The sequence below is a fragment of the Rattus norvegicus genome, chromosome 11 (genome assembly GCF_021556685.1).
Source record: "Rattus norvegicus strain SHRSP/BbbUtx chromosome 11, alternate assembly SHRSP_T2T, whole genome shotgun sequence".
Classification (NCBI taxonomy): Eukaryota; Metazoa; Chordata; class Mammalia; order Rodentia; family Muridae; genus Rattus; species Rattus norvegicus.
The window spans coordinates 45,290,834-45,315,949 of NC_141544.1; the positions used below are offsets into that span (position 1 = coordinate 45,290,834).

Below are 25,116 nucleotides of genomic sequence, written 5' to 3' on the forward strand. Positions count from 1 at the left end.
GATGCCTCACTAGTCCCTGGGAGTCTGTCATAGCCTGAGCTAAGATCTCCCAGACACTCAGCTTTAAAACCAGGGTTAATAGTCTGTGGATTCCAAACTAATTCTCTTGACTTATTAAGAAGCAATGAATTAAGACATTCAGTATCTTTTAACTGCAGCATACGTTTTTGCTTTCAAAGCCACATATGAAGCTGATTTTGCCAAGCTGGGGTAAGTGTGGCCAACTTCCTGAGTCTTGCCTCTCAAGTGACCCAACCCTGTGGCGGAGCAGACACACTGGACTCCAAACCCTACACCATGGCTCTGGCATCTTGAACATCTTGGGGTCCTCAAGGCAACTTCTATGTTGCAGCTTCTTTTTTCAATGTTTGGGATCCACACATGATCTTCTGGGCTCCTCCAAAGGGCTGGCATCACTTCTCCAGCTCTGCCCTCTGCAATGCTCTGAGCTCAGGTTGATCCACTCCACAGCTGCTGCTGTTCTTGGTGGTCATCCCATGGTACTGGCATCTCCAATACACTGGGGACTTCCACTTAACTAGGCTTCACCAATAGCCTCTCACGGACTCTCTTCACGGTGCCAAGCCTCAACTCCAATAGCCTCTCATGAACTCCCTTCATGATGCCAAGCCTCAACTCCTTTGCATGACCCCTTCAATCCTGGTCCTTCAACTGCAACTGAGGCTGCACCTTCACCAAGGGCCTTCTATGGCCTCTCACAGTGCCCAGCTTCAACTGCTCTCCATGACCTCTTCATGCCTTCAAAACCAGTGCCACCTGGGCAACTCTTACACATTACCAAGCCACAGCACAAGGCACAACCTTGGCTTTCTCTGGAACATGAGCCACATGGCCAAAGCTGCTGAGTTCTGCTGCTTGCAGGAGCTGGAACATGGCTCCCTTGTTCTATTACATCAACACTAGCTTCCTCTTTTCCAACTCCTTCACTGACTAAGCTTAGCTGTCCTGGATCTTGCTCTGTAGATTGACCTTGAACTCAGAGATCTGCGTGCCCGTCTCCTGGAATTAAAGGTATGTGCCACCATGCCTGGATCTAAACTTAGCTGGGTACGATCTTGCCCCAAAGTCCCCACCCCTTAATTTGTTATCTCCTTGAACACAGGATTCAGCTCCCTTTCACTTCCTGTGCCCCTTTAACACCATATATTTTATATTTTTCCATATATTTTTATATATTTTTATATTTTTCCATGCTTGCCACACTTGTTCAAAATGCTCTTCACGAGACTTGACCAGAGAATGAAATTTCCACTGGGATTTTTGAGACGTCCTTTGTCAATGCAATTAATAAAAATCTCTTTACCTTAGACTCAGGTAGACTTTTCAGACAGGGGCAAAAAGCAGCCACCTTCTTCACCAAAATACCACAAAAGCAGTCTCAGGGCCAACATGCTGAAATTCTTTTCTTTTGAAACCTCTTGGGCCAGGTCTACAAAGTTCAGATCACCCTCAGTAACAAAGACGTCCATATTCCTAAGATGGCCCATTAAGCCCCATTTAAGCCATTCTATTGCTTTCCAAATCTCAAGTCCCCAAATCCGCATTCTTCCAAACAAAAGTCTGGTGAGGCCTATCACAGCAGTACCCCAGTCCCTGGCACCAACTTCTGTCTTAGTTATGGTTTTACTTCTGCGCTGTCAGCTGTTGGGTTACGACCACAGCTTCGAGTCTCAGTTCTCTGCCCTCTGCCTTGCTGATTCACGCTCTCACTGTCCCTGTACTATGAAGGTCAGCCATGACTAAGTGCTGTGCTCAAACATGCTCAGCCTGAGTGCTGGCGTGTTGTGCCTTGGGCCCCTGGATGCCCTCAGAGGCAGTGGGTAAAAGACATTAAGGGTTACACAGGTCAGCGTGAGCTCAGACGTGAACTACTTACATGGGCACCATCCAGAACTTAACCTGTGATGTCATCTAAATATTATATTTATTTCTTTTATAATTGTTCACTTCCTAACCTGGTGGTTAGGTGATAGTCTAACATGCTCTAGGGTTTAAAAACACATCTGCCAACTGATTCACTGTGGCTGCTCAAAACTAGTATTAGTGGTGAGAACCCAAGACCCTAAAATGACAAATCGTGGAGGGGAACTTAGAAAACTGATGCTTACAGCCAGGCTGGCACTGTTGACCTTCTAGCCCAGGTTCACACAGGGCTGCAGGGTTCCTAGTTTATTTCCAATATGTAACACAAAAGTGGGGCCTTAGCCAGACTGGTAACACACAGTAGAGGCCCTTACAGAGCAGAAGCACCAACTTAGAGCACAGAGTTCCTTGTTCTGCTGAAATACATGGGAGTGGGGATGGTGGAGGAGCTCTCCCAGCTTTTCCAGTTCTCTCAGCAGCTCACCGAGCCATCCATTTGTTCAGTGAACACCAGCCATGGCTGGAGCTCTGACTCCGCCAGTTCTTCCTTAAACACAGGGCACATGTCCCAAAAAGATAGTCGGGCTAGACCTAGTGTGGTCCTTACACTTTACCCAATGTTCCTGCCAGTGCTGATGGCTTTAAAGTAGTACCAGAGGGTTAAGGCAGAGCCTCCCCACCTCCCCCGCCCCTGCCCCCTGCTGCCCCCACCCCAAGTCCCCACCCCAGGCTTTAAGGTCTCTGAAATTGAATGCAGAGCCTCAACGCGGACTGGGCAAGAGCTTTACCACTGGGCTATACCTCTGAGCCCCTTTTCCTCTGTATTTTGAGACAAGGTCTCACTAAGTTGCCCACTGGCTAGCCTTGAATTCACTTTACAACCCAGGCAGGATTTAAATTTGTGATCCTCCTGCCTCGGCCTACTGAGTAGCTGAGATTACAGGCTTCTGTCAGTCCTAGCTGTGACCACTCGAATATTTCTCCAGCAGTCTTCCTATGGAGTCACGCCTTCTCCAGCGACCTGGAGTGTGGGATGGAGAATGTCAGCTCCCACTCGAGGGCATAATTCCAGCCTGCTGTCTGTCTAAGACGGAGGCAGACCATTCTCAGGCAAGAGCCGACTCTGAGGAGCAGCTCTGCATTCACCACAGACCTCACAGCTTCTGTTAAGGGCTGAATGGCACCCCCAAGTCCAGCACTTTCCCCACAACTCACCCCAAAGGGAAGGCCTCTAAAAAGATTGTTAAGATAAACAGGCCATTAGAGTGGTCTAATTCTGTCTGCCTGGTCTCATGTCAGACCTAGAGTTGCAGAGGATTTCCACCCAAACAGAGAACCGTATAAGGAGACAGTAAGAAGTTACCATCCACATGCCAGGGATAAGTCGCAGGAGGGATGGCCCCACCCACATGTTGATCTTGAACTTCTAGCCCCTGGAACAGGAGGGATGAGCCCCAGTTGTTAAGCACTTAGTCTAGGATTGTGTGGGGCCTCCTAATGAACTACTCCAATCTCCAACGCAACCATTCCACATATGCCCATGTTGAACCGACATCTTCGTCCTACACAAGGGCTCCTATCTACAGCTTCTGTGTGCCCAAGGAGAAATCCCGACCAAAATGAGTGGGCATCAATGGCTCCGGGCCACCTGCCCCAGAGCACTAGCTGCCTTGGGACCTGCCGGAAGGGGTGCTAACTGCATTATAGAGCTGGGACGTTCACATCCCACAGCACGCTGCAGTTCATTCATACATGAGAACCAACAAACGTCACCACCGAGAAAGGAAGCATTCGAGCGTGAGGTGTAAAAGTCCCTTCCAAGTCTCTCCCCTCCCCTGATGAATCCAAGGACAGCGGCAGCCAGGCTTCCAAAGGCACCCATCACTGCAAGAGAAACGGGGGTGGTTCGTGCCAAAAGTCTCCCACGAGCACTGCTCCTTTCCCAGTGAGCTGGGAGCTCTGTTGGCTGGCTCCTAGGTGGAAAAACTCACAGGCAATGCATCCTAGCAGAAAATATCTGTCATTGGTTCTCCCCTGGAAGGGGGATGACAAAGCCTGAATCATGTTGCCTGGACTTGAAAATGATGCTGATTTGTCGTTTTCCACTGGAGCCATCAAGGGCAGCTCTGCCTCTCCAGACTGACCTCCCTCATCTGGCCACAAGTCCACACTCTGACGGTGGGCAAGCATGGCATCAGGGTTAACTAAGATCTGCCTTGATGCTCCCTAGGGCATACTCTCCCCTTCAGTCCCTTCCGTCAGCATTGAAGTACTAAGGCATGAAAGTGCTGGAGCCTTTCCTTCCTGCTTGAGCCGTGCCCGAGCTCCCTGACCCTGTAACTCAGCAGAAAGCCCCCGGAGCCATCTTAGCCTGACACTGCACAGAGCCTTGTAAAACTCCTGAGGAAAGATTTAGTACTTGGCTCACAGCTTGCATGAGAACACCTGGATGGCTGAGGGCTCTTGGGATACTCTTATTAAGACCCCAGTTGAGGGGCTGGAGAGATGGCTCAGTGGTTAAGAGCACCGACTGCTCTTCCAGAGGTCCTGAGTTCAAATCCCAGCACCACATGGTGGCTCACAACCATCTGTAATGGATCTGATGCCCTCTTCTGGTGTCTGAAGACAGCTACGGTGTACTCATATACAAAATAAATAAATAAATCTTAAAAAAAAAAAAGACCCCAGTTGAGAGAGAGAGAGAGGAAGGAATGCCCAGGCCCTCACTGGGCTTGGGCAGGGTCTGAGGCAGCTGAATGTTGATAAGAACGTAGGCTTGGATATGGTGGTGGAAAGCTCTGCTGGGCTTCCTGGAGGTATACATTGTATCTCTATTGGACACATTGTGACATTCAGAGGCTCAGTGTCCCTATCAGGCCATGATCCTGTCCACAATCTTGGCCACCAATGAATCCTGAATCTGTAGCAGGCTTAGGCATCAGCCATGAGATTGCTGGAAACAGAAGCTTGGGCCCCAAGATCCCGAGACTCCTATGCATAGTGAGGCACTGCTCTGTGTGAGGAGAGGGAGGGTATGTAGGTTATTAGCATCTAGTGGCCAAGTGACAGAGTGAGTGTGAGGACGTCCAGAGTTAACTTCTCCATGGGGAATGTACTAGACTATCACAAATGGCCAATGTGTTTTTCAGGATCCTGTCCAGGGAAAAGCTTAGCACATTATCAAGGGTGCTAGGGCCAATTGAAATTCCATCAGTGTTCAGCTGGGGGCTGGGGATACGGCTCAGCACAATGTTTGCTTGTACCAACTGGGAATGGTGGCATAGGCCTGCAGTTCCATCAAGGACTGGAGGCAGGAGGATTAGAAATTTCAGTCATCCTTGGCTACATGGTGAGTTCGAGATTGCCCTGGGCCATGTGAAACCCTGTCCTCCCAAACCAGAAAATGAGCACAGTCAGCTACAAATATACAGCCTCTGTTCCTAACCAAGTCATTCTAGTTCAAGTGCCGGTTACACGTGTGGCAATGCCACTGTGATCATGGAGGGCTGTGTGTGCTGACCCATTAAGAACAGGGGAGCAATGTTAGCTGACGGACACGGCCAATAAAGCAATGAACTCCTTTCCCTCCACGAGCGATTTCAGTGGCTGCCTGCACTTCCAGCGTTTCCTCTAGGGAGCAGACTTCACGTGGCTCAGACTCAGTCCGCCCGATCCCCACACGTGTTTTGTGTCTCTTTAAGGGGATGGAGAACACTGGGATACAACTGCTTTATTCTGAATTTCAGGCTACCTGAGACACAGCAGACCGGACTCTCTTCTGTGACAGCTCTGAGGGCTGTGGGGAGAGAAAGGTCAGAACCAAAAGTTCTGGGACAGCAGCTGTGCCATCACTACCTGCTCCTCAGACCTACACTCCCACCCCCTCATCCCCCGACTACCACAGGCTCTGTGGGGTTCCAGACGGGCAGCAGAGTCTTTCCTCTCTGTGTCTGTTGGGAGAAGGTGCCCTGGATCCCGCAGGGACCAGAAGTTGTGGGGAAAGCCTTTGACAGCCTTTGCTAAATCAGCACTTGTCAATTTTCTCTCAAAAATCAGGATCGGAAAAACAGGCCGAAGGCCCAGCCAGGTATCTGGAGATGCTGCCATGTGACTTAGTGCCTGGAGCCACGGAAAGTCACACTACTTCCTGATTGCACAGTCTGGTTGGCCACTGAAACACTAGTCCTGACTAATTCGTTCCGTGCTCGGTTTTCCATGGCTGACTCACAGCCATCTCCCCCTCCTCCTCAGGTTTCCTGAGTGACTCTGATGAGGATCATTCCACATTTAAAAGTGGGATGCACACTGAACCCAGAACCCAGGCATGGCCCCAAACTCCTGAATCTGAGTCTCAAATTAACGTCTGGTTGGAGAATCCCAAGCCTTTGGGTTGATGGGCCCTATGGGGCAGAAGGGCCTGTAGCCCAGCACAGGGTTCAGTGCCAAAGCAGGTTATCGTCAGGGAATGAGTGAGCACAACTGGGAGCTGGGGAGGCTCGAACCCAGTTATAGCAGTTAAGATGCAAACACGCTCGCCAAAGGCCAACATACACTCCCTCCGAGGGCGGCCAGGCCAGATGCCTTAGTAAAGACTATTGGAGTGTGTTAGCATTATATTTTCATCACCAAAGGAACAGAACACTGCCTGCTTTAGTTTGGACTTGAAAGAGGAGGGGGGCTGATAGATTCTGTGATCTCTCTAAAACACGCTCTGGAACGCCGCACACACGTTTAGCTGGCACAGACAGACGGTAACCGGTAACCGGCTCTAACTCTCAACTAACCACTTCTGTTCACCTTTCTTTACAACTGTTTTATATACATTTGCACTGTTGGAGAGCACTTCTAGGTCCCCAAGGGTGTCAGCCTTTGAGCCACAACCCTTGACTTTAGCTTTTATGTTTCTAGTAATCCTCCTGAAAAGCATCCCTATAGAAAAATGTCGAGACACTGTGAAATTATGCAATCATTTTGACCTACAAAGGATTACTTCATCAGGGTCACTGGGCTTTAAATGCCTACAAATAGATGGGCACCAACGGTGGTGGCACACGCCTTTAATCCTGGCCCACAGGAAGCAAAGGCAGGTGGATCTCTGAGTTCAAGGTCAGCCTGGTCTATAGAACAAGTTCCAGGATAACTGGGGCTACAGAGAAACCTGTCTCAAAAAATCAAAAGAGCCAAATCAATGAATTATTTTTTAAACATTCTTTCTAATCGACTAGAAACTGCATGAAGGCTAGGTTCTGGGTACTGAATGCTCGGACAGACTGTACGATAGGGGTCAGCAATGCATTACTAAGCCCAGGTGAAAGGTCAGTGTTCACTCTGACAAGAAACTCAGTTTGAGCAAGCTTCCACCATGATGGGTGTGTGTGTGTGTGTGTGTGTGTGTGCGCGCTCGCGCTCAGTTGCCCACTGGGTACAACCACTATTCCCACATAGTGGGTCTCCTGTCAGACAAATGAGACCACTCTTCAAATGCAAATGATTAAGGGTGGAAGCTGGATATTAGGAGACAAATCAGCCAAACATAATGGATACTAATTTAGATTTGAATTTAAATATGCAAATTATGAAAAAAGACATTTGTGAGGCCAATCTGGGAATCTGAGAACAGAATGGATGTTTGATGGTTGTATCAAAGTTTGTTTATTTTCTTTTTTCTTTTTTCTTTTTTCGGAGCTGGGGACCGAACCCAGGGCCTTGCGCTTGCTAGGCAAGCGCTCTACCACTGAGCTAAATCCCCAACCCCTATTTTTTAATTTATTAGTTTATATATGTAAGTTTATTAGTTTTTTTTATTAAAACAGAATTCTTAGTGGTGCACACCTTTAATCCCAGCACTCAGAAGATAGAGGCAGGTAGATCTCTGTGAGTCTGAGGCCAGCCTAGTGATTTCCAGGACAGCCAAGGCAACCCCCCCAAACATCCCCCATAACAACCAACAACTAGAATTCTTAGACCTTACTTGTATACAATGGAGTATGCTACCTGAAGTATGTTCAAACTTATTCCCCATTGTGAGGGAGGGAAGAGAAGCCATGTGTTGTTCAGTAGAGGTTGGGAGGTTGGGAGGTCAGGTGAGCAGACATGCTACAACAGACCCTCTCTGCCTTTGTGTGAGGTTGAACTCTCCATAGTAAAAAGTTATTATTTCAAAAAATAAAAGAAGGAAGGAGGGGAGGTAGGGAGGGAAGGAAGGAAGGAAGGAAGGAAGGAAGGAAGGAAGGAAGGAAGGAAGGAAGGAAGGAGACTTGCTAAGAGACTCAGCAAGGTTGGCACGGCCCACACCACACCCAGCCTGACCCCGAATGGGTGTGGCCTAACAGCTTTCATAATGAAATGGGTGATTCATGAAGTTGAGATGCACCATACAAGCTTTAACCGTTCTTGCAGAGATTAGGACCGTCTTAGAAACGGCTATTTTGTACGGTCACTGTAATCAGTGGCAAATATATCCAGATTATTTGAAAATCATTGTTCTACTGTCAGAAAGGGGAACTACTGAAAACTGTGTATAGAGGAACGTGTCACGGAGACTCTCAGCCGGACAGGGATCAAGGCACAGCTGCTTCTGTCTCCCCGGGGCCCAGCTGACCGCACCAAATGGAAAGGCCTCTTACTGTTGAGGGACACATCTGGCCACATTTGGGCCTTTCAAAGCTGTGAAGATCGTGCCAGGGCCACCACTTCCATGAAGTCATGCAGCCATCACACCACCTTGCACCCAGGTGACTCATTCTAGCCACCTGTTTCAAAACTGCCGCCTCCCGGCACCTGGGGCAGTTAATGAAGCCTGGAGTGTCTGTCATTCCACCTGGGAGACCCTGCTGTGTTTGCTCAGGGCAGGGCAGGGCAGGAGGCACAGCCAAAAGGCACCTAACTGGTGCTGTTGCTGCCAACCTGGGGACGGTTCTGAACCGAATGACACACATTCACATGTATCATGAGGCAGCATTTTTTGATTTTGAGGTAAGTTGTAAAAATAGTGACCACGGGAACGAGTTTCACACACAGCATGCTTGAATGATGAGAAAGTTGGTGCTTGATGCCCACAGGTGACCTTGGGGACTGAGCAGTGCCCAGCAACAGTGACGGGGTAGTGGGACAGCTGGCTACCACTAAGGGACAACTCCCTGTGCTGGCCAGGTACTGAGGCCACTGTCCATTCATTCGCACAGCACTCTGAGACAGACAGGTTTCCCCAAACATGGAAACATGGAAGCATTGCTTAGGTCTCCTCGATATCTGACTTGTAATCAGGATTTAAAGGAACTTAACAATGCAACTGTATCCAGCTTGATACAAATTCTTCAAATAGTGAGGAACGATCCATCAACCCTGTGACAAACTACGCTGACAAGTTCAAGCTGCTACGGTAGTGCCCGTGGTCCCAGGCTTCACTGCCAGAAGAAGCCGTGGAGTTCAACACAGCCGTGCACCCCCCCCCCCCCCCCGCGCCCCTGGCTTCGATGCAGAGGGAACCCACAGGGAGGGCTGCTTTAGACACTCTTCTCATCCGGGTGGCTCTACAGACAGGCACCATGGTACCCTGCAGAGGAGCGCTCCACTAAATGACTGCAGTGTGGGGAAGCTGGGGCTTGGCCACTGGTTAGAAAACTTGCTGACCAGCATAAGGCTCTGGGTTTGATTCCCAGAACTGCAAGAAAAACAAAAAAATAAAAAACAAAACAAAACACCACCACCACCACCAAAGCAGAATCCTTGTATAATTCCTAGCACTCCGACTCAGGCTGGAACACTGGAAACTTGAGGGTGACTTGGGAGTAAGACCCTGCCTCAGACACATGGGCTGGGGAGGGACGGAACCCACACTCCCACAGGGAAACAAACGAGAACAGGATGAGAAGGGTTTCCGGCTCGGTCACCTCCTCCAGAAAGGCAGGCCTCAAGCTGAGTCCTTGGATTCCCGGAAGCTGTACCTCCTCCTGCAGGAGAGCCGGTGACTGAAGGAGCCACGGACAGAAGCAGCCTTCCTAAGAGCTACCAAGAACACACATGACTGGTTGTTGAGATGGCTCAGACGGGCAAAGGCTCTTGCCGACAGGCCTGAGTTTTCAACCTGAGACTGACCCCCAGAGGCCGTCTGGTACAGGGAGAGCATCGACCCCCACGGGTGTCCTTTGAGCTCCATGTGAGGGTGAGCCCTCTGTCCCAGACAGTGAATGTAGTAATTTCCATTTTTAAAAAAGAGTGAAATCTTGACCTACACATAAGAGGTAGGGTTGGAGTGCGTGTCCTACACGGATCCCAAATCGTCAAACATGTATGTGTTATACATGTAATGTAGAAGTTCTAAACGTAGAACCTGTAGGAATCCGTACTATACATTGTAGGGAGTGACCTTCAGCTCTTCAGCAGAACCCGCTGTCCACAGTGATGACCCTTCTAAAGGATTTCAGATGGGAACCAGGTTTTATCTGGTTCTCGAAAGAACCAGTGGCACCTTGGGAGTCTGAAGTTCTGGTGTGTGCCCTGGCTCTGGCTGTGACAGGCCATGTGGTACCTGGCATCCTGACCCTCACACCTCGGTCTTGTCTGTGTCTAAGCTGACGACCAAGCCTCCTTCAGCCCTGATGCTCAGAGTCCAATTACTCCACAGATGCTACTGAAAACCGTCACCCAAGGTGGTCAGCTTTGCCAACTGGTGTGGTGCAGGAGCAGAGAACTGAAGATGTTTCACCCGAATACCAAAAATAAACTGTACGTAATCCTGACGGTAAGAAAGAGCACACAATTCTGTCAGTGCGGCTTCATGGAATTCCCATCAAGGTCACTGGGAACTATGGAAGGCAGAAGTGGAAAATGCCCGTTCCAGGAACAGCTGGAGAGGCACAAGGAGGCCGAATTAGGGCAACAAGTAGAAGAAAACACATAGCCATTGGGTGGTGTCAGGATGGTCACAGTATGTGTCTGACTCTCAGCACAGGATGCCTGCGAAGAGCCCTTGCCAGACTCTCTTTACCCTGAACACTGGTCTGAGTACAGCAGGCCCCAGTGAGGAGTCTCAGTACACACCACTGAAAGGTCCCTTAGTTTTCATGGGCGAGGCGAAGGTAAAAGATAAAGACCATTTATCAGGGACAGAAGTGCCCCTCTGGCAACAGTCTAGTAAGGCTGTAAAAAAGCTCTGAAATACCTTTGTTCCAAGTGGGTTAAGTCAGTCACAATGCTTGGAACTAGATCCCATACAAGGGCCTGGCATTCTTTTGAGCATAGCTCACATTTTCCAGCCTATGAGGCAGCCTCTGCCTGACAACATGTCCGAGTAACACTCAGCCTACACTCTGAAGTTGGCAAGCCCTTTCCCTGCAGTAATGCGCCCATTAAGAAATCCTGATGTTTGCAAGCAAATGGATGAAATGGGAAATGTAACATGAAGAAGAAGAAAGCCAGATTCAGAGACAAATATTATACACTCTTCCTGTATGCAGAGTCTACATTTAGAACTTCTGTTACATATATGTCACATACATGTGCACATGTATGTGACATGAAAGGAAAAAAGGATCATGAGAGGAGGCTAGGCCTAAGAAGGAGTGTTGGGGGAGGAGAGGCCAACAGGAGGCAGGGAGGACATGGGAGGGCAGTAGGGGGAGCATTTCAAACTAAAGGCTAATGCATGTGCTGTGAAACTGTCACAGTGGAAACCATTACGTTGTATGCTTTCGAAACATAATAATCAAAAAAGTTTCCAATTGTGCTTATTGGCCCAAGGTCATGGGTTTGTGGATACACACTGACCCTGCTGTATGACTGGATTCTGTTGTTTTTTTTTTTTCTTCATTGAAAGCCTTTAGGTTAGCTTCATGTATATTGACTGTGCTGGCTAGTTTCTGTCAACTGGAAAGTGGGAATTTCCGTAGAGGAACTGCCTCTATCAGACCAGTTTGTGGGGCCCACTCTTGATGAATGATTAGTGAGGGAGGGCACAGCCTGCTCTGTGTGAGGCTGTCCCTGGGCGATCCTGGGTATCAGAAAGCAGGCTGAGCAAGCCATGGGGAGCAAGCCTGTGAACGGCCTCCTCTGTGGCCTCACCTTCAGCCCTGCCTCCAGGTGTCTGCCTTGAGTTCCTGCTCTGGTCTCCCAGCTTGGACTGTGACGTGTAAACTAAATTAACCCTTTTCTCCCCAGGCTGCTTTTGTTCATGGGGTTTATCACAGCAACAGGAAGTAAACAAGGAGCCCACAGAGCTTTGGATTGCCTGGGAATTACTCACTGAGAGCATCCTGGATGAGAAAGGGCTCTTATGCTGATGTGGTAAGTGTGGCTTGTGGGTCTGGAGTGCCCTAATAGAGACTCAGAACCAGCATACGTAATGCTAGAAAGTGCACACTCGGCTCCCGCAGCCTGGGCTGCTCAGTCTGCAGGGGTACCTGATCCCAGACACACCAACACTGGTGTGGTGACCTGTGAAAACGCCACACTGGAGGGGCTGGAAGTCTCCTCAAAATCGCTAGCTTTAAAACATTGACTCCTGGGGTTGGGGATTTAGCTCAGTGGTAGAGCACTTGCCTAGCAAGCGCAAGGCCCTGGGTTTGGTCCTCAGCTCCAGAAAAAAAGAAAAACAAAACAAAACAAAACAAAACAAAAAACCCTTGACTCCTCCATGTAAGACTAAGTCACATGGTGCATATGTGCGCGCGCGTGTATGTGTACATGTGTGTGTGTATGTGTGTGTGTGTGTGTGCATGTACGTGCATATTTGTGTCTATAATGAACTTTTAAAAACTTGGTAATTTATAAGAATTTTTTTTAAACTTAGGGTTCTAAGAGCCTGGAGCCATTGAGAACCTCTACTCCGTCAACTCACAAGACAGAGAGGACTGTCATGTGCGTGCTGACAGTAACAACATACTTTTGTAAGGAAACAGTCCATTCCTTGAGAATTAATTCAGGCCTTTGAGAAAAGCCTCAATGGCCCTGAGCCGAGGTCAGTTTCCCCTTCCTTCAACTTCCCAGGAAGTCACATTTCAGTAAGTGACAAACCTTCCCATAGCAGAGCCCTAATCTCTGTGAGGCTGAAGGGAAGACAAGCCGTTCCCGTTCTCCAGCTCTCCCTGAGAACATGGAGGCAGTAGAGAAGGGGAGTCAATAAGAAGAGACTCGAAGGCTTTTCCTTGGGGCTGTGGACTTTGGGAGGAGACCCATTTCCTGGAAATATCTCTACAAAGATAGCTGTAATGAGGAAAGTAGGGTTTTATAATGGAAATGATTTTGCAATTCTTCAATACTTTTAATGCTTAATAGGATAATATAGAATGTTCTAGAAGAAAATTTGGTTGAAGTGACAACAGAAAACTGTGTTAGAACTCAGAAGAGAGACAAGGGGAGGGCAACACAGCAGTTGAGGAAGTTGCTTGGTGCCTGGGGCAGGGACAGGGAAGACAATTAGTGGTCTATCAGGAAGCAAGCAAGCGCCACATCTAGTAAAGTCAGCTGACTGTGTTGAAACCATGACCAGCATAAACAGAGGAGACAGTCCCAGTCCCATCCGGTTCTCTCCAGCACTAGGATTTTTGGGGGAGGAGGGGGACAAGTGACTACTTTGAAACTTTTATTTTTAGTGCAATGAAAAATGATCCCTAAAGCATATTTGTGAGCCCTGGTGGAACTATTTTTGAATCCAAAAACGGTGACCTGCCCACTCATCCTGTCTGTAATTGATTCTATTCTAATGCTCTGTGCATAAACACAGAGGCATTCAGAATAGTCACATCTTCCTCCAAGGGACACAAATATTGGGCAAGTTCTATGTGGTTCAAGTACCTTATTTTTTAAAAAAATCTTATTTTTTATTTTATGTGTATGTTTTGCCTGTTTGCATATAAGTTTACGATATGCATGCCTGGTGCTGGTGGAGGCACGAAGAGGGCACCAGATCGCCTGGAACTGGAGTTACAGATGTGTGAGCCACCAAGTGGGTGCTGGGAACTGACCCTAAGTGCTCGACGGAGGTGGTCCCTGGCCCTGTTAAAGCAGAGCTGCAGGAGTTTGTCTATGAGAAGAACTGGAACACGGATTGTAGGCAGCTCTGAGGAAATGAAGACCCAGCTCCTAAGCCTCGTGCAGTGACATATGCCCGGGAGGCTGGGACAGGAGGACTGATGACACTGGTGAATTCTAAACCAGTCTGGGCCCGGGTAAGACCCTGTTTCAAACCCCAAAACAGAAAGCCTAAATTTTAACTTAAGATCTTCTTAATCAAACTTTAAAACATTGGCTCCACTTGAACAGTCCACAGCAGTCCCACTGTCAGAAAAACTGTGTGTGTGGCGCTGGCTTCTATGGACCACCGGGCCGTGGGCTGCACGCTGTCGCAGGCACAGGACTCTGGGATTGGCTCCACAAAAGGCTTATAGTCCTGTTCCTTCCAATGCAGTCGCTTACCCAGAAATCCCAGGGCGTTTATCACTCCTGTGCACCAGCGCTCAGTTGCCTCTCCCATGTAGCTGCCCTGGCTGAGGTAGGGTGCCCCCCATCTGCCTCGTGTTTTCTGTGAGGTCAAAGCAAAGCATCGCAAGAAAAGCCTGCTGAGTGCTCTGTGGCTGCCATGGGAAGGTTTGGACAGTAGCCACTCTACTCCACTTCTCTCTGACAAGTATCCCTATAGCTTCTAGGGGAGCCAGCACATGGCGTCCAGCATACAGGAGACGTGTGAGGAAAGCCCAGAAACAAAGGCAGCGGGAAACATGTTCTCTTAGGGCTGCAGTGGTCCAGAGAGCAGCAGCCTGAGGAAGCCCAGGCTCCACAGCAGCAACACCTCCCACACATCCTGAATCCCAAATAGGTCCGTAGTCCCCAACAAGATGCTCAACACAGAGAAGGCTTAATGGTGAAAACAGCTGTGTGACACAGTAACACAGCCATGGCTGAACAGATGTCCTTTGATGACAGCCCTGGGAGTGATCACACTGAACGATTTATTGTCCCCCTGATCAGAAAGCATTGCGAGTATAAGAAAGGGCACCTACCATCCAACAGACCTAGAACCTCTAATGGCTCAGACTTTACCTTGTCATGTTAGAAAGGCAGCACTGGATGAATTCAGTGACCTTTCTGTGTACTCTACATAATTCACTACTTGACACAAATACTTGTGACTAGGATCCTGCTCACCATTAACTGTCACCTTGATATAGCCTAGAATCACAAGTAGTTTAATGAGCAAGTTCCCTCTGTGTGTGTGTGTGTGTGAGAGAGAGAGAGAGAGAGAGAGAGAGAGAGAGAGAGAGAGAGAGTATTGATTGTTAACAGTGCAGAAGGCCCAGGCTACCATGGGTGGCACCATCCTTAGGCAAGGGGTCCTGGACTGTGTAAGGAACTGAGAGGCACATGAGCAAAGCAGAAAGTGAGCCAGTGTTCACCAGCGAGCACCATCCTTCCACAGTTCCTGTCTCTGGGTTTCCATCTTGAGCTCCTGTTGGGACTTCCTTCAGTAATGGTTGTGGCCTGGGAGCTCTGAGAGTAAGTTGCTTTTGCTCCCAGGGCTCTATCACAGCAACACAAGGAAACTAGACCAACTGGCCCACAAGGATGGGAAGGGAGGGAGTGCACTTTGCTGGCTTTGCTGGATTGGGTGACACAGACCTGTAATCCAATCATGGGGGAGGGAAAGGCAGGGGGATCGCAAGGTCAAGGACAGCCATGTCTATGTACATAGTGAGAATCTATCTCAAAACAAAGCCAAAAACAAAACTAAATGAAACCCAACAAGAGATGCTACACCTTTTGATTTACAGGACTTCTGGTGTCTCTTAATAATGACTGTGTATATCTACTGGACTGAGCTCTATGTGAGATCTCTGTCTCCCCCTCCCCCCCCCCCCTGTGTGTGTGTGTGTGTGTGTGTGTGTGTGTACACGCACTGGGCCTTTCCTCCCCCAGCTCTTGTACAGTTAATGCTGCCCGCCACACTGGCCCTCATGCTGGAATGTATCAAAGAGCACCACAGAGGACAGGAGGCACTTCTACCTGAGGACACAGAAGCACTGATTGAGAACCTGGTAAAGATGAGGTGGCCATGTGCAGACTGAGGAGGCAGAGGCTGAGCCATTACTAGGGTGGAGCCAGCAGGGGGTGAGTGCCAAATGGCTCTGGATAAAGGGCTTTTAAAGTGCATTCCCAGGTCCAGTCTACATTCTCCCTGTTCCCTTTCCTCTCTTCTCAGCACATGTATGTGTGGTGGGTATATATGTAGTGTGATATGTGTGGTGTTTATATGTATGCCTGCTGTATATGTGGTATGTGTGCCTGTGTGTAGGATATGTGTATGTAGGTGTGATGTGTAAACATATATATATGTGTGGTATGTGTATATGTAGTATGTATGTGTGTGATATGTGTGATGTTTATATGTATGTCTGGTATATATCTGGTGTGTATGTATGTAGGATATGTGTGTATATATGTGTAGGGTGCATGTATGAATGAATGTGTATGTAGGGATGGTGTGCATATATATATGTGTGCATGGTATGTATAGTAGCATGGATATGTATGTGTGCATATAAGTGTATATACGATGTGTATGTAGTATTTGTATGTGGTGTGTATGTGGAGTGTGTATGTATGTTTATAGGTGTGGAGTGCATACATATGTTGTATGAAATGTGTGTATAGTGTTTGTGTGTGTGCTGTATGTGTAAGTTTACTGTGTATATATATATACACATTTTTATACATACATATATGTGTGTGTCATATATATGTATATGTAAGTATGTGATATGTATGTAGTATGTGTGGTTTGTATGTAGTATTATACACGTGGTATGTATGTGTGTGGTATGTATGTAGTATGTGTGTGTGGTGTATATGTAGTATGTATGCAAATGGTATGTGTGTGTGTGTGTGTGTGTGTGTGTGTGTGTATAGTGTATGTACATACAGAATGAACACTAGCTCCTGACAGTACCAGCTGCAGTCACATAGGAATAGAGAGACTCAAGTCCCGCACACATACACACACACACACACACACACACACACACACACACATATATATATATATATATGCATGCGTGCATGCATGCATGGGACATGGAGGATGACAGAACTCTAAGTGAATTCACACCATTGTTCTTTGCTGAATGGCTTTAAGCTCTAAATCTTACAGAGCTACGCTTCCTACCCCTCCAAATGCTGCTGTGAGTCTATGCAACTTTTTACATTTGAAATTGTATAGATATAAACAAAATGTTTTAAAATAAGAGAAGTACTGATAATTCACATTAGAAAATAAACTTCGGTCTCTGATACCCAGTAATCATAATTACTCAGGGTGGCAGCTTGGAAACTCTGACCTTGGCTTTGTAGCTGACTGGGAAAGCACTTGGTCCCAACTCTAAGATGAATTCCAGTGGAAGAAAGCGTTAGCAGTATGGCCTTTGTGAGAGCTTCCCACTTGCTGCTATGGCTGACACAACCCAAAAGTCACAGAAGAAGAGGGCAGGAAGCCTCTCCTGTGATTGATCAGTCAGTCTCACAGGCTTTGGGAATATAGAGGAACAGGCACACAGGGGACAGTATACTTCTAGCAGTTTCTACTGGAGTCTCCCCAAAAGGCCAGAGCTCTGGCTCTGAAGGAATGCTTGTCCCACCATAAGGAAGGTCACCAGATCTCTGGAAAGCAGGCTCCTGCTTTAGGGTTGTATCCCGGGCAGGCAGCAGGGCCTCTCCTCATCAACCCCCATGGGAGCAGAACTCACCCTTGGAGGGCAGGCTTCTCTGTGCATCTGGTAAAGGCACTCAGTGCTGGGTACAGCACTTTCACTAGCCCACAGTCTGTCAAAGGGCTCTGCTTATACTTAGATGGGCTGTGGGAGGCTGATTTCAAATGTGCTTTAAGGTTTCAGTTAGCTTTGAAGATTGTGCAGCCTGGAGCCAGGCTATGCTGGCACCCTGCTGTTTCCTGGCGGCTACCATGGAACTGCTGAGGCTGTGAGAGGGAGAACTGTCTGTGGAGTCAATGTCTCTTGGGAACTCACTATGCAGAAAGGAGCCTTGTTTCTGGGAGGAGGCGTGCTCACCTGTGACAGACAGAAGTATTGGCACAGGAGGCAGAGTGGCCGGGGCACCTAAGTCTCGCTTCATCAGGGCTGCCCTGTTAGAGCTTCCCCGTAGGCTTGCAGATCAGCTTCTAACCACGTGCAGCTGCACTGGGCTCACAATGTCAGGGGAAAGAGCTCCCAGCACTGAGCAGGGGGCTCAGAGGCTTCCGGAATAATGCTTCTGATGTGGGAAGAATGGCTGTGTAGGAGCCTGAGGAACAGCCGCAGAGGCGGTCTCATTACAGTTGTTACTGATTGAACCAGGGGACCAAGAAGAGGGCGGGCAGTTAAGGTGATTGTTCTTGTAGAGGACCTGGCTTTGGTCCCCAGCTCCCAGAGAGTGGCTTACAACTATCCACAACTCCAGTCCCAGAAAATCCAGTGCCCTCTTTTGGCACAGACACTCATGGAGGCAAACACCCATACTACCACCACCACCACCACCACCACCACCACCACCATCATCAACAACAATAGTAATCTAACACAATACTAAGCACCTCATGGCCTCCTGTATTCTGAGGCAATACAGAACACACTACCATATGCTAGACCAGATCCCCTCTTGGAATCATGATCCATGGGCCAGAAGGATGGGGCTGGGTTGGGAAGCAGAGGCCTCTCTGTCTGCCCCACACTGAGGAAGGTCCTGCCAAGTGCAGACTAAATGAGGATGCTGCTCAGAGGATCTGGACAAATGGGTGTGAGGAGGGGCGAGGGCACCTGGAGACACAGGATAGGAGAGGAGGAAAAATCCAAGAGCTTAGGCTCAGTGTGCGCTGCACCAGCTGTCTGGGCACGTATTTTCAGTTTCTCATCTTGGCTGTGAGGTAGGTGTAGACTCCTGTCTGAGAGAAGAAACCACCTCGAAGGGGCTTTGCCTCGGCCCCATCAATCCTAAGGGTCCAGTGTTTGGAAACAGGGATGAGACAGCTCTAAAGGGCTCTGTGGGGTTCAGGGGAGGGGAAGAGGCGGGGAAAGAGGATGAAGGCAGGTGGAGACTCCATGCTTATCCCAGGAGCCTGTGCAGACTGATGTTAAGGGTGGTGGGGAGGGCAGGCCCTGAGCCCAGGCCTGGACAGCAGAGCTGTCTGGAAGTGTGAGACCACAGATTCTTTCTTTTAGTTATGTGTGTGTGTACATGTGTCTGTATGTGTGTATATATGTACATGTCTGTCTGTATATGCACATGTGGTGTACATGTGTCTCTATGTGTGTGTCTGTATGTGTGTATGTATGTACATGTCTGTCTGTATATGCACGTGTGTGTGTGTGTGTGTGTGTGTGTGTGTGCGCGCGTGCACACACGCTTCCTCCTGTACTTCCTCAGTGCCCACTGCAATGGCTGGAGAGAACAGATCACCATTTAATGGAGATGACCATCACCACATCAGCAAGTTCAGCCACCACATTCAAAAGAGATGTCTTTCATGGGCACCGCTCTTTCTGACTGGTCTGGTCTACAGCTCTAGGACTTTAGGAATGAAAGATGTTAACAAATTCTTCCTGGAGATGTCCCTGGCTGACAGTGTGGATGATATGCAGAGTTAGGGTTTGAGAGTTCTTAGGTGTGTTCTGTGACGTGTGTTCCTAAGTAATCTTCCTATGCTTGAAGAGAACAAGATTGCTTGGCGTCTGCATGCAACTGTCATTGCTTGGGCTATCAGTGAGGCAGATGTCTAGTAAGAAGAGAGCACACATGACATCTTGACAATCTGAGTTAGGGTGTCCTTGCTCAGTCTGACCACTAAAAGAGAAAGAGTCAGCCCTCCCTTCCTGCCCCAAGGTTCCTCCCACCGAGGGAGTCAGCATCCACTGACTTCTTCCATAAAACCTTTCTGATGATCCCTCTGCCTTTTGGAGATAGTGGGGTTTGTTTTATTTTATTTGTTTTGATAAACATTTGAAATAAAAACGTGATTCATGCAGTCTATGATGAAACCAGCAACATTATTTTATACCAAAAAGAGGAAGTGGCCGTCAGCTGTCTATGGTTCTCATACAATGCCGAGGGAAGTTGCTTTTAACATAATTTAAGAAGACTCACTAACTGCTTTTAGCAGAGATCTTTGTTGTGTAGAAAGGCATACATGATGCTGTGTAGAGGATCTGTTGAAACAGACCCTTCCTCTGATCACAAACTGCCCTCTGCACCCTTTACCAAGACCACAAACACCGACTGGGAGCTCAGAGCAGCTGCCCTGGGGGAAGGGCCATTTTATAAACACCTGACACCCCTCTGAAGGCACCACACTGCAATTATTTTCCTGTTATGGTTGTTAAATTATTCTGAAAATAAAAACAAAAATTACTATTTTAAAAATTACTGTTTAAAAACTGGTTAAATATATCCTATAAAAATTAATGTATCTACTTCTTAAAAAATAAACAATGCTGTTAAAACATGAAAGTACTGTAAGGAAATTAAATTTCCTTAATATTACCAATTAATTAGTTTTAAATTAGAACTGCATAGAGAATACAAATACATCTTTTTAAAAACCACATCATTAAGTTAATTTACTTAATTTGACAAATTACAGAAAACTGCTTTTACTTCATGCCTGCCCAAGCCCTAATTTAATAATCACTAACATAATTGGAAACCCAGAAAACAAGACACTAATCCTCCAAGTGTGAGAAAAGCCCTCTTCTATCACCAGGGAAACAGTAGTTGTCCTTCAGTATCCAGGCAGCCCTCGGATGCCCAGCTGTAAATGAGGCAGAGTATTTGCAGAATCCATGCCCATCTTCCTATAGACATTCTGCCCATCTCTGAGTGGCTTATAATATCTTATGATCCAGATTGTTGGTAAACTGTATTGATTAGAAAATAATTGTATGAGAAGACAGCTGCACACGCTAGGAGCGTCTGCCTGATTTCTGTGAGCTGCTGTTCGTTGGTTGACTCCACAGCCCTTAGAGCTGTGACTGCAGAGGGCTGCACCGAGCTGCTCTAAGGTGCCCACTGTCAGTCACTGCAGTAGGCTGGACACAGGCAGAACTCACCTGCATTTCATCCAAGGGACACAGAAACAACTCACACAGCAAGAACACAGGTACTAGTTCCCCCAGACCAGGAAACTTCACAAGCCCAAGGGAACAAGGCTGTGAACCTCGTGCTGAAATGATTCCTCAAGAGGAGCTAGAATGTCAGGAGTCTGAGTAAACCACATTGTTGGGAGCTGCTGCTTCTTGGGCCAAAATATGGAAGTCATTCCAACACTTCTCCTCAGCCATACAATAAGGAGACATGCTATGCAGTGGTCAGCAGGGACAGCTCATTGTGGGGCTTTAAGGCTGACTCTACTCCATAGTGGGACAGCACTGGATTTGTATGTCAAGATTTGGTTTAAAAAAAAAATTCATTAAAAAAAAACAAACAAGGGGTTGGGGATTTAGCTCAGTGGTAGAGTGCTTGCCTAGGAAGCGCAAGGCCCTGGGTTTGGTCCCCAGCTCCGGAAAAAAAAAAAAAAAAAAAAAAAAAGAACCAAAAAAAAAAATTATAAAAAAAAAAACCAAACTGGTTCATTCAGAACAACTGGAGCTAAGGCTTACTCCAGTGTGGTCGGCTGCACTTGTGCATTTGCTCCCAATTCCCAACACACATCAGCAGAAACTCTGAACGCAACACAGATTATTTTCTTGGGTGAGGATTTGGTTTTACGCCTGGGATCCAAAGATGCTGTCTGGGCTCTGTGACGCCTCATGATTGAGTGGGTGGGAGACTGTTCTCAGTCCTGTTTGGGATACATGGGAAGGTGCTGTCTGGGTGCTGCTTGCATGGACGTGGACGTAGGAAGATGCTGTGTCTGTGTTGTCTGGACCGCATAGGGAGATGTTCAGCAGAGAGCCATGACTTCAGGTTCCACTTGCTCCTGTTTCTTCCTCAGGCAAGCACTGGTGTGGAAATGGTGATTCAGAGCGGTGGGGAGGGCTCAGAGAGATGAAGTCACACATTTGGACGTAGTTGAGATCCCTAAGCTACTCTCTGATGGTAACCATGAGTGATGGAAACACTGTGCTTGATGGAAACCCCTCATCAACATTCCATCACCATGATGACTGTGCTGCCAAATCTCAGCTGAGCCCTTGGTCACAGCTTCTTCTATCAGTACTAGAACCCGGGCTGACTGGTTCCACTACTAGCACATCCTACGTGACCCCACATGGGTCCGCAAGCTCTGGGTCAAGTTCCCACCAGCGTGTTTGTCTTCTCAAGCCCTTCACCACCTTATCATCCTCGGCATCAGCCTGGAGATGACCTCAACCACACATTGTGGCTACCAAGGGTCACCCTTCTACTCTACGGCACGCCATCCTGATCCGAGCTTGCTTTTCTCTAGTGCGTAAGAGGCAGACAATTGTTCCTTCTGGGGGGGGGGGGGCTCCCTTTGTTCCCACTAACCCTCTCTTCCCCAGAGAGACATCCCTTTTCCTCTCCTGCTTCTCCAAGGTCTATTTCAGCCTTTAATCCTTCCTACTTGTAGTTTCTGTTATAGCTGGTACAGAGCATGTGGCTTTGCCATTGCTAGAAAATGGCTGCAAAAGCACAGACAGAAATCATGAGGATGTCAGGGATGGAGAGCGCCTCTCCAAGAGGCCCAGCATCACCACAGGTCCCACCGAAATACACTTTAAAGCCCCTCAGAACTAAAGGAGCTGAGACAAGAGATGTCATGAGACAAAGGTAGAGAGAGGCCTTAGGAGGAGGCCTGCCAGGAATATGACCTCAGGCTTCTGTCAGTCAAAGGAGCAAGCTCCTCCCCGCCTCCATCGCCCCTCAAAACAACCCTCATTGGGGAACTCTTCAGGAAGATGTCTTAAATATAGCAGGGGCGGACATATGCACTTTAAGGTACTTTCAAGGAGAAAGAGCATGGTGGTCCACCCCATAATCCCAGTGAGTAGGTTAAGGCAGGAAGACCATGGAATGTTTGAGGCCAGCCTGGGCTACACAGTGAGGCTCTTTCTCAACCAACAACAACAACAAAATAAAGAAGGATAGCAAACAAACATTATTGAGAAATCATGTAATTTGCTTCCCACTCTTTCTTGTTTTGGGGTGTGTGTGTGTGTGTGTGTGTGTGTGTTAATGTGAATGTGGCTCTTCAAGACCAAGGCAAACCCACAACAGAAGATGTGGTGTTTAGACACTTGTTTAGATGGCTGAAAGGGCCCTGTGGTGAGGACGGTTCAGCTCAGATCTTAGTCAATACAGAATGCACAACATGAAGGCTGGAGTCTGAGGAGAAGCCGAAACTCAGACTACAACAAAACACAGGATGCACACAAAAGGACTTAGGGAGAAAAAAACGCCACTGAAGACAGGCAGGTCCCACAGGAGGCAAAGCACCACGTGACACGGCTTCAGTGGTGATTGGTGTGTGGAGTAGGCACACCCTCTTGTTCCTTTCTGCTCAGTGCCATAGCCGGCCCAGCACCACGGAGGGTTTGTGTATTTGTTTAGCTGGATCCATGCCGGCCCTACTTGCTGACCTGAAGGTTTCAGAATTAACTCAGGGATTAAAGAAGGCCAGGGCTTGCTTTAGGCTCACACCTGTACCCACCCCACACACTGGGCCACCCGTTACTTGAGCCGCTCTTTCTAGTGGTGCCGTGTTGTAACCCTACAAAGGCTGACTGAAATACCCATGACATGTCCAAGAGACAAAAGTCTGCTAGGAGGTAACATGGACAGCATCTGGTTCCCACAGAGAGCCATGCCTGTGTCCTCAGGTTACATGACAGAGGTGAGGAGACCCAGGACGTCAGGGTCAGAGTGCAGAGGACAGGCACCATGAAGGAAGGCATGTCAGCCTCTGAGAGACTCCGACAACTACTATAGAAATACAAACTGTGGCACCCTGCCTGCGCCTTGCATCATGCTACCCTCTTGTACATCAGGACACACCCACCCTCCCTCTCCGCTGCCCGCCTAACACATGCCCAAAATATGTAATTTGAATAAGCAAATGAAATCATACTGGACTTATGTTCCTGGAAACTTGAGGTTGGGCAAAATCTGGAAACTAAATCCCACCTATCTGGTTGAGCATTGAGCTGGAACCGTATAGCAGAACCTTCAGGAAGAATCAGAATGGGAGGAAGACTCAGGCCCGTTCTGCATGTCCACCTGGGCCAGGCTTGTGGTGCAGGAGGAAATCAAGGCCAGCCTCAGATAGACACAGGGTGGTCGGACTTCTGCTATGGGTGGCGCAATCACCTGTACTGAAGGAACCCATTCTAGTCTCCCAGGCATGTGGTCGCCACAGACAGTGGCTGGGAAAGGAAGCCCTGATCTAAGGCCAAGTGCTAGCACCCGCTCTGGCCTCAGTGGCTCCCTCTGTGGGAATGAGTCAGAAAGAAGGAGAAAGCTGGGTAGATGGCCCCTCAAGAACCCATGCTGAGGGAGGGTGGGAGGGAACCCCTAACTTTCTACACCTTTATCTGAGAAGAAATGTCTCCTTGGGCAACTTCAGCAACTTCGTGGGAGCTCCTGGCAGGTTACAGAGAGTCAGCAGAAGTCTGGTTTCTCATCAAGTAACAATAAACAGCCGATAGAAAGAATAACCGATTGTATTCCAATTGTATTTACGATTTGTTTTTCAGAGGTGGGTCCCTGAGGAGATTCCTGGCTTGCTGTTTAGGACCCACATGGGGAGTCTACTAAGAATGAGATGGCTGGTGCGAGGGATTGCTCAGTTGATAAAAGGTTTACCTTGCAAGAATGAGGTTGATCCTCAGAACTTTTTTTTTCTTTTTTAAAGGGAAAAGCCAGGTGGAGCCCTGGAATTCACCCACCTGCCAGCTCAGCGACTTGTGAGTTACAGGTCAGTGACAGACACCATTTCAAAACAAAAAAAGGTGAACAGCATCTATGACTGATACCTGAGGCTGACCTTTAACCTCTTTATGTACATACATGGGTTATACAAAAGTATACACGCACGCGTGCGCGCGCGCGCGCACACACACACACACACACACACACACACACAGAGACTTATATATGTGATGGCTGAGAAAGAGTCCAAATGTTTGACAACATTTGAATTTTGAATGAGCGCTTTATGTGGTTCTGACATATAGCCAGACTCCGGGACCACTGCATAAACTGGCCAAAGTCCCTTCTAGTTTCCATGACACATGATTC

At 48.1% G+C, this 25,116-nt stretch overlaps 1 protein-coding gene across 1 annotated transcript in view; it reads right to left on the reverse strand.

Annotated features, from left to right (window-relative positions):
- Positions 1 to 25,116, reverse strand: part of Rcan1 (regulator of calcineurin 1) — a 79,595-nt gene that overhangs the window by 26,547 nt on the left and 27,932 nt on the right.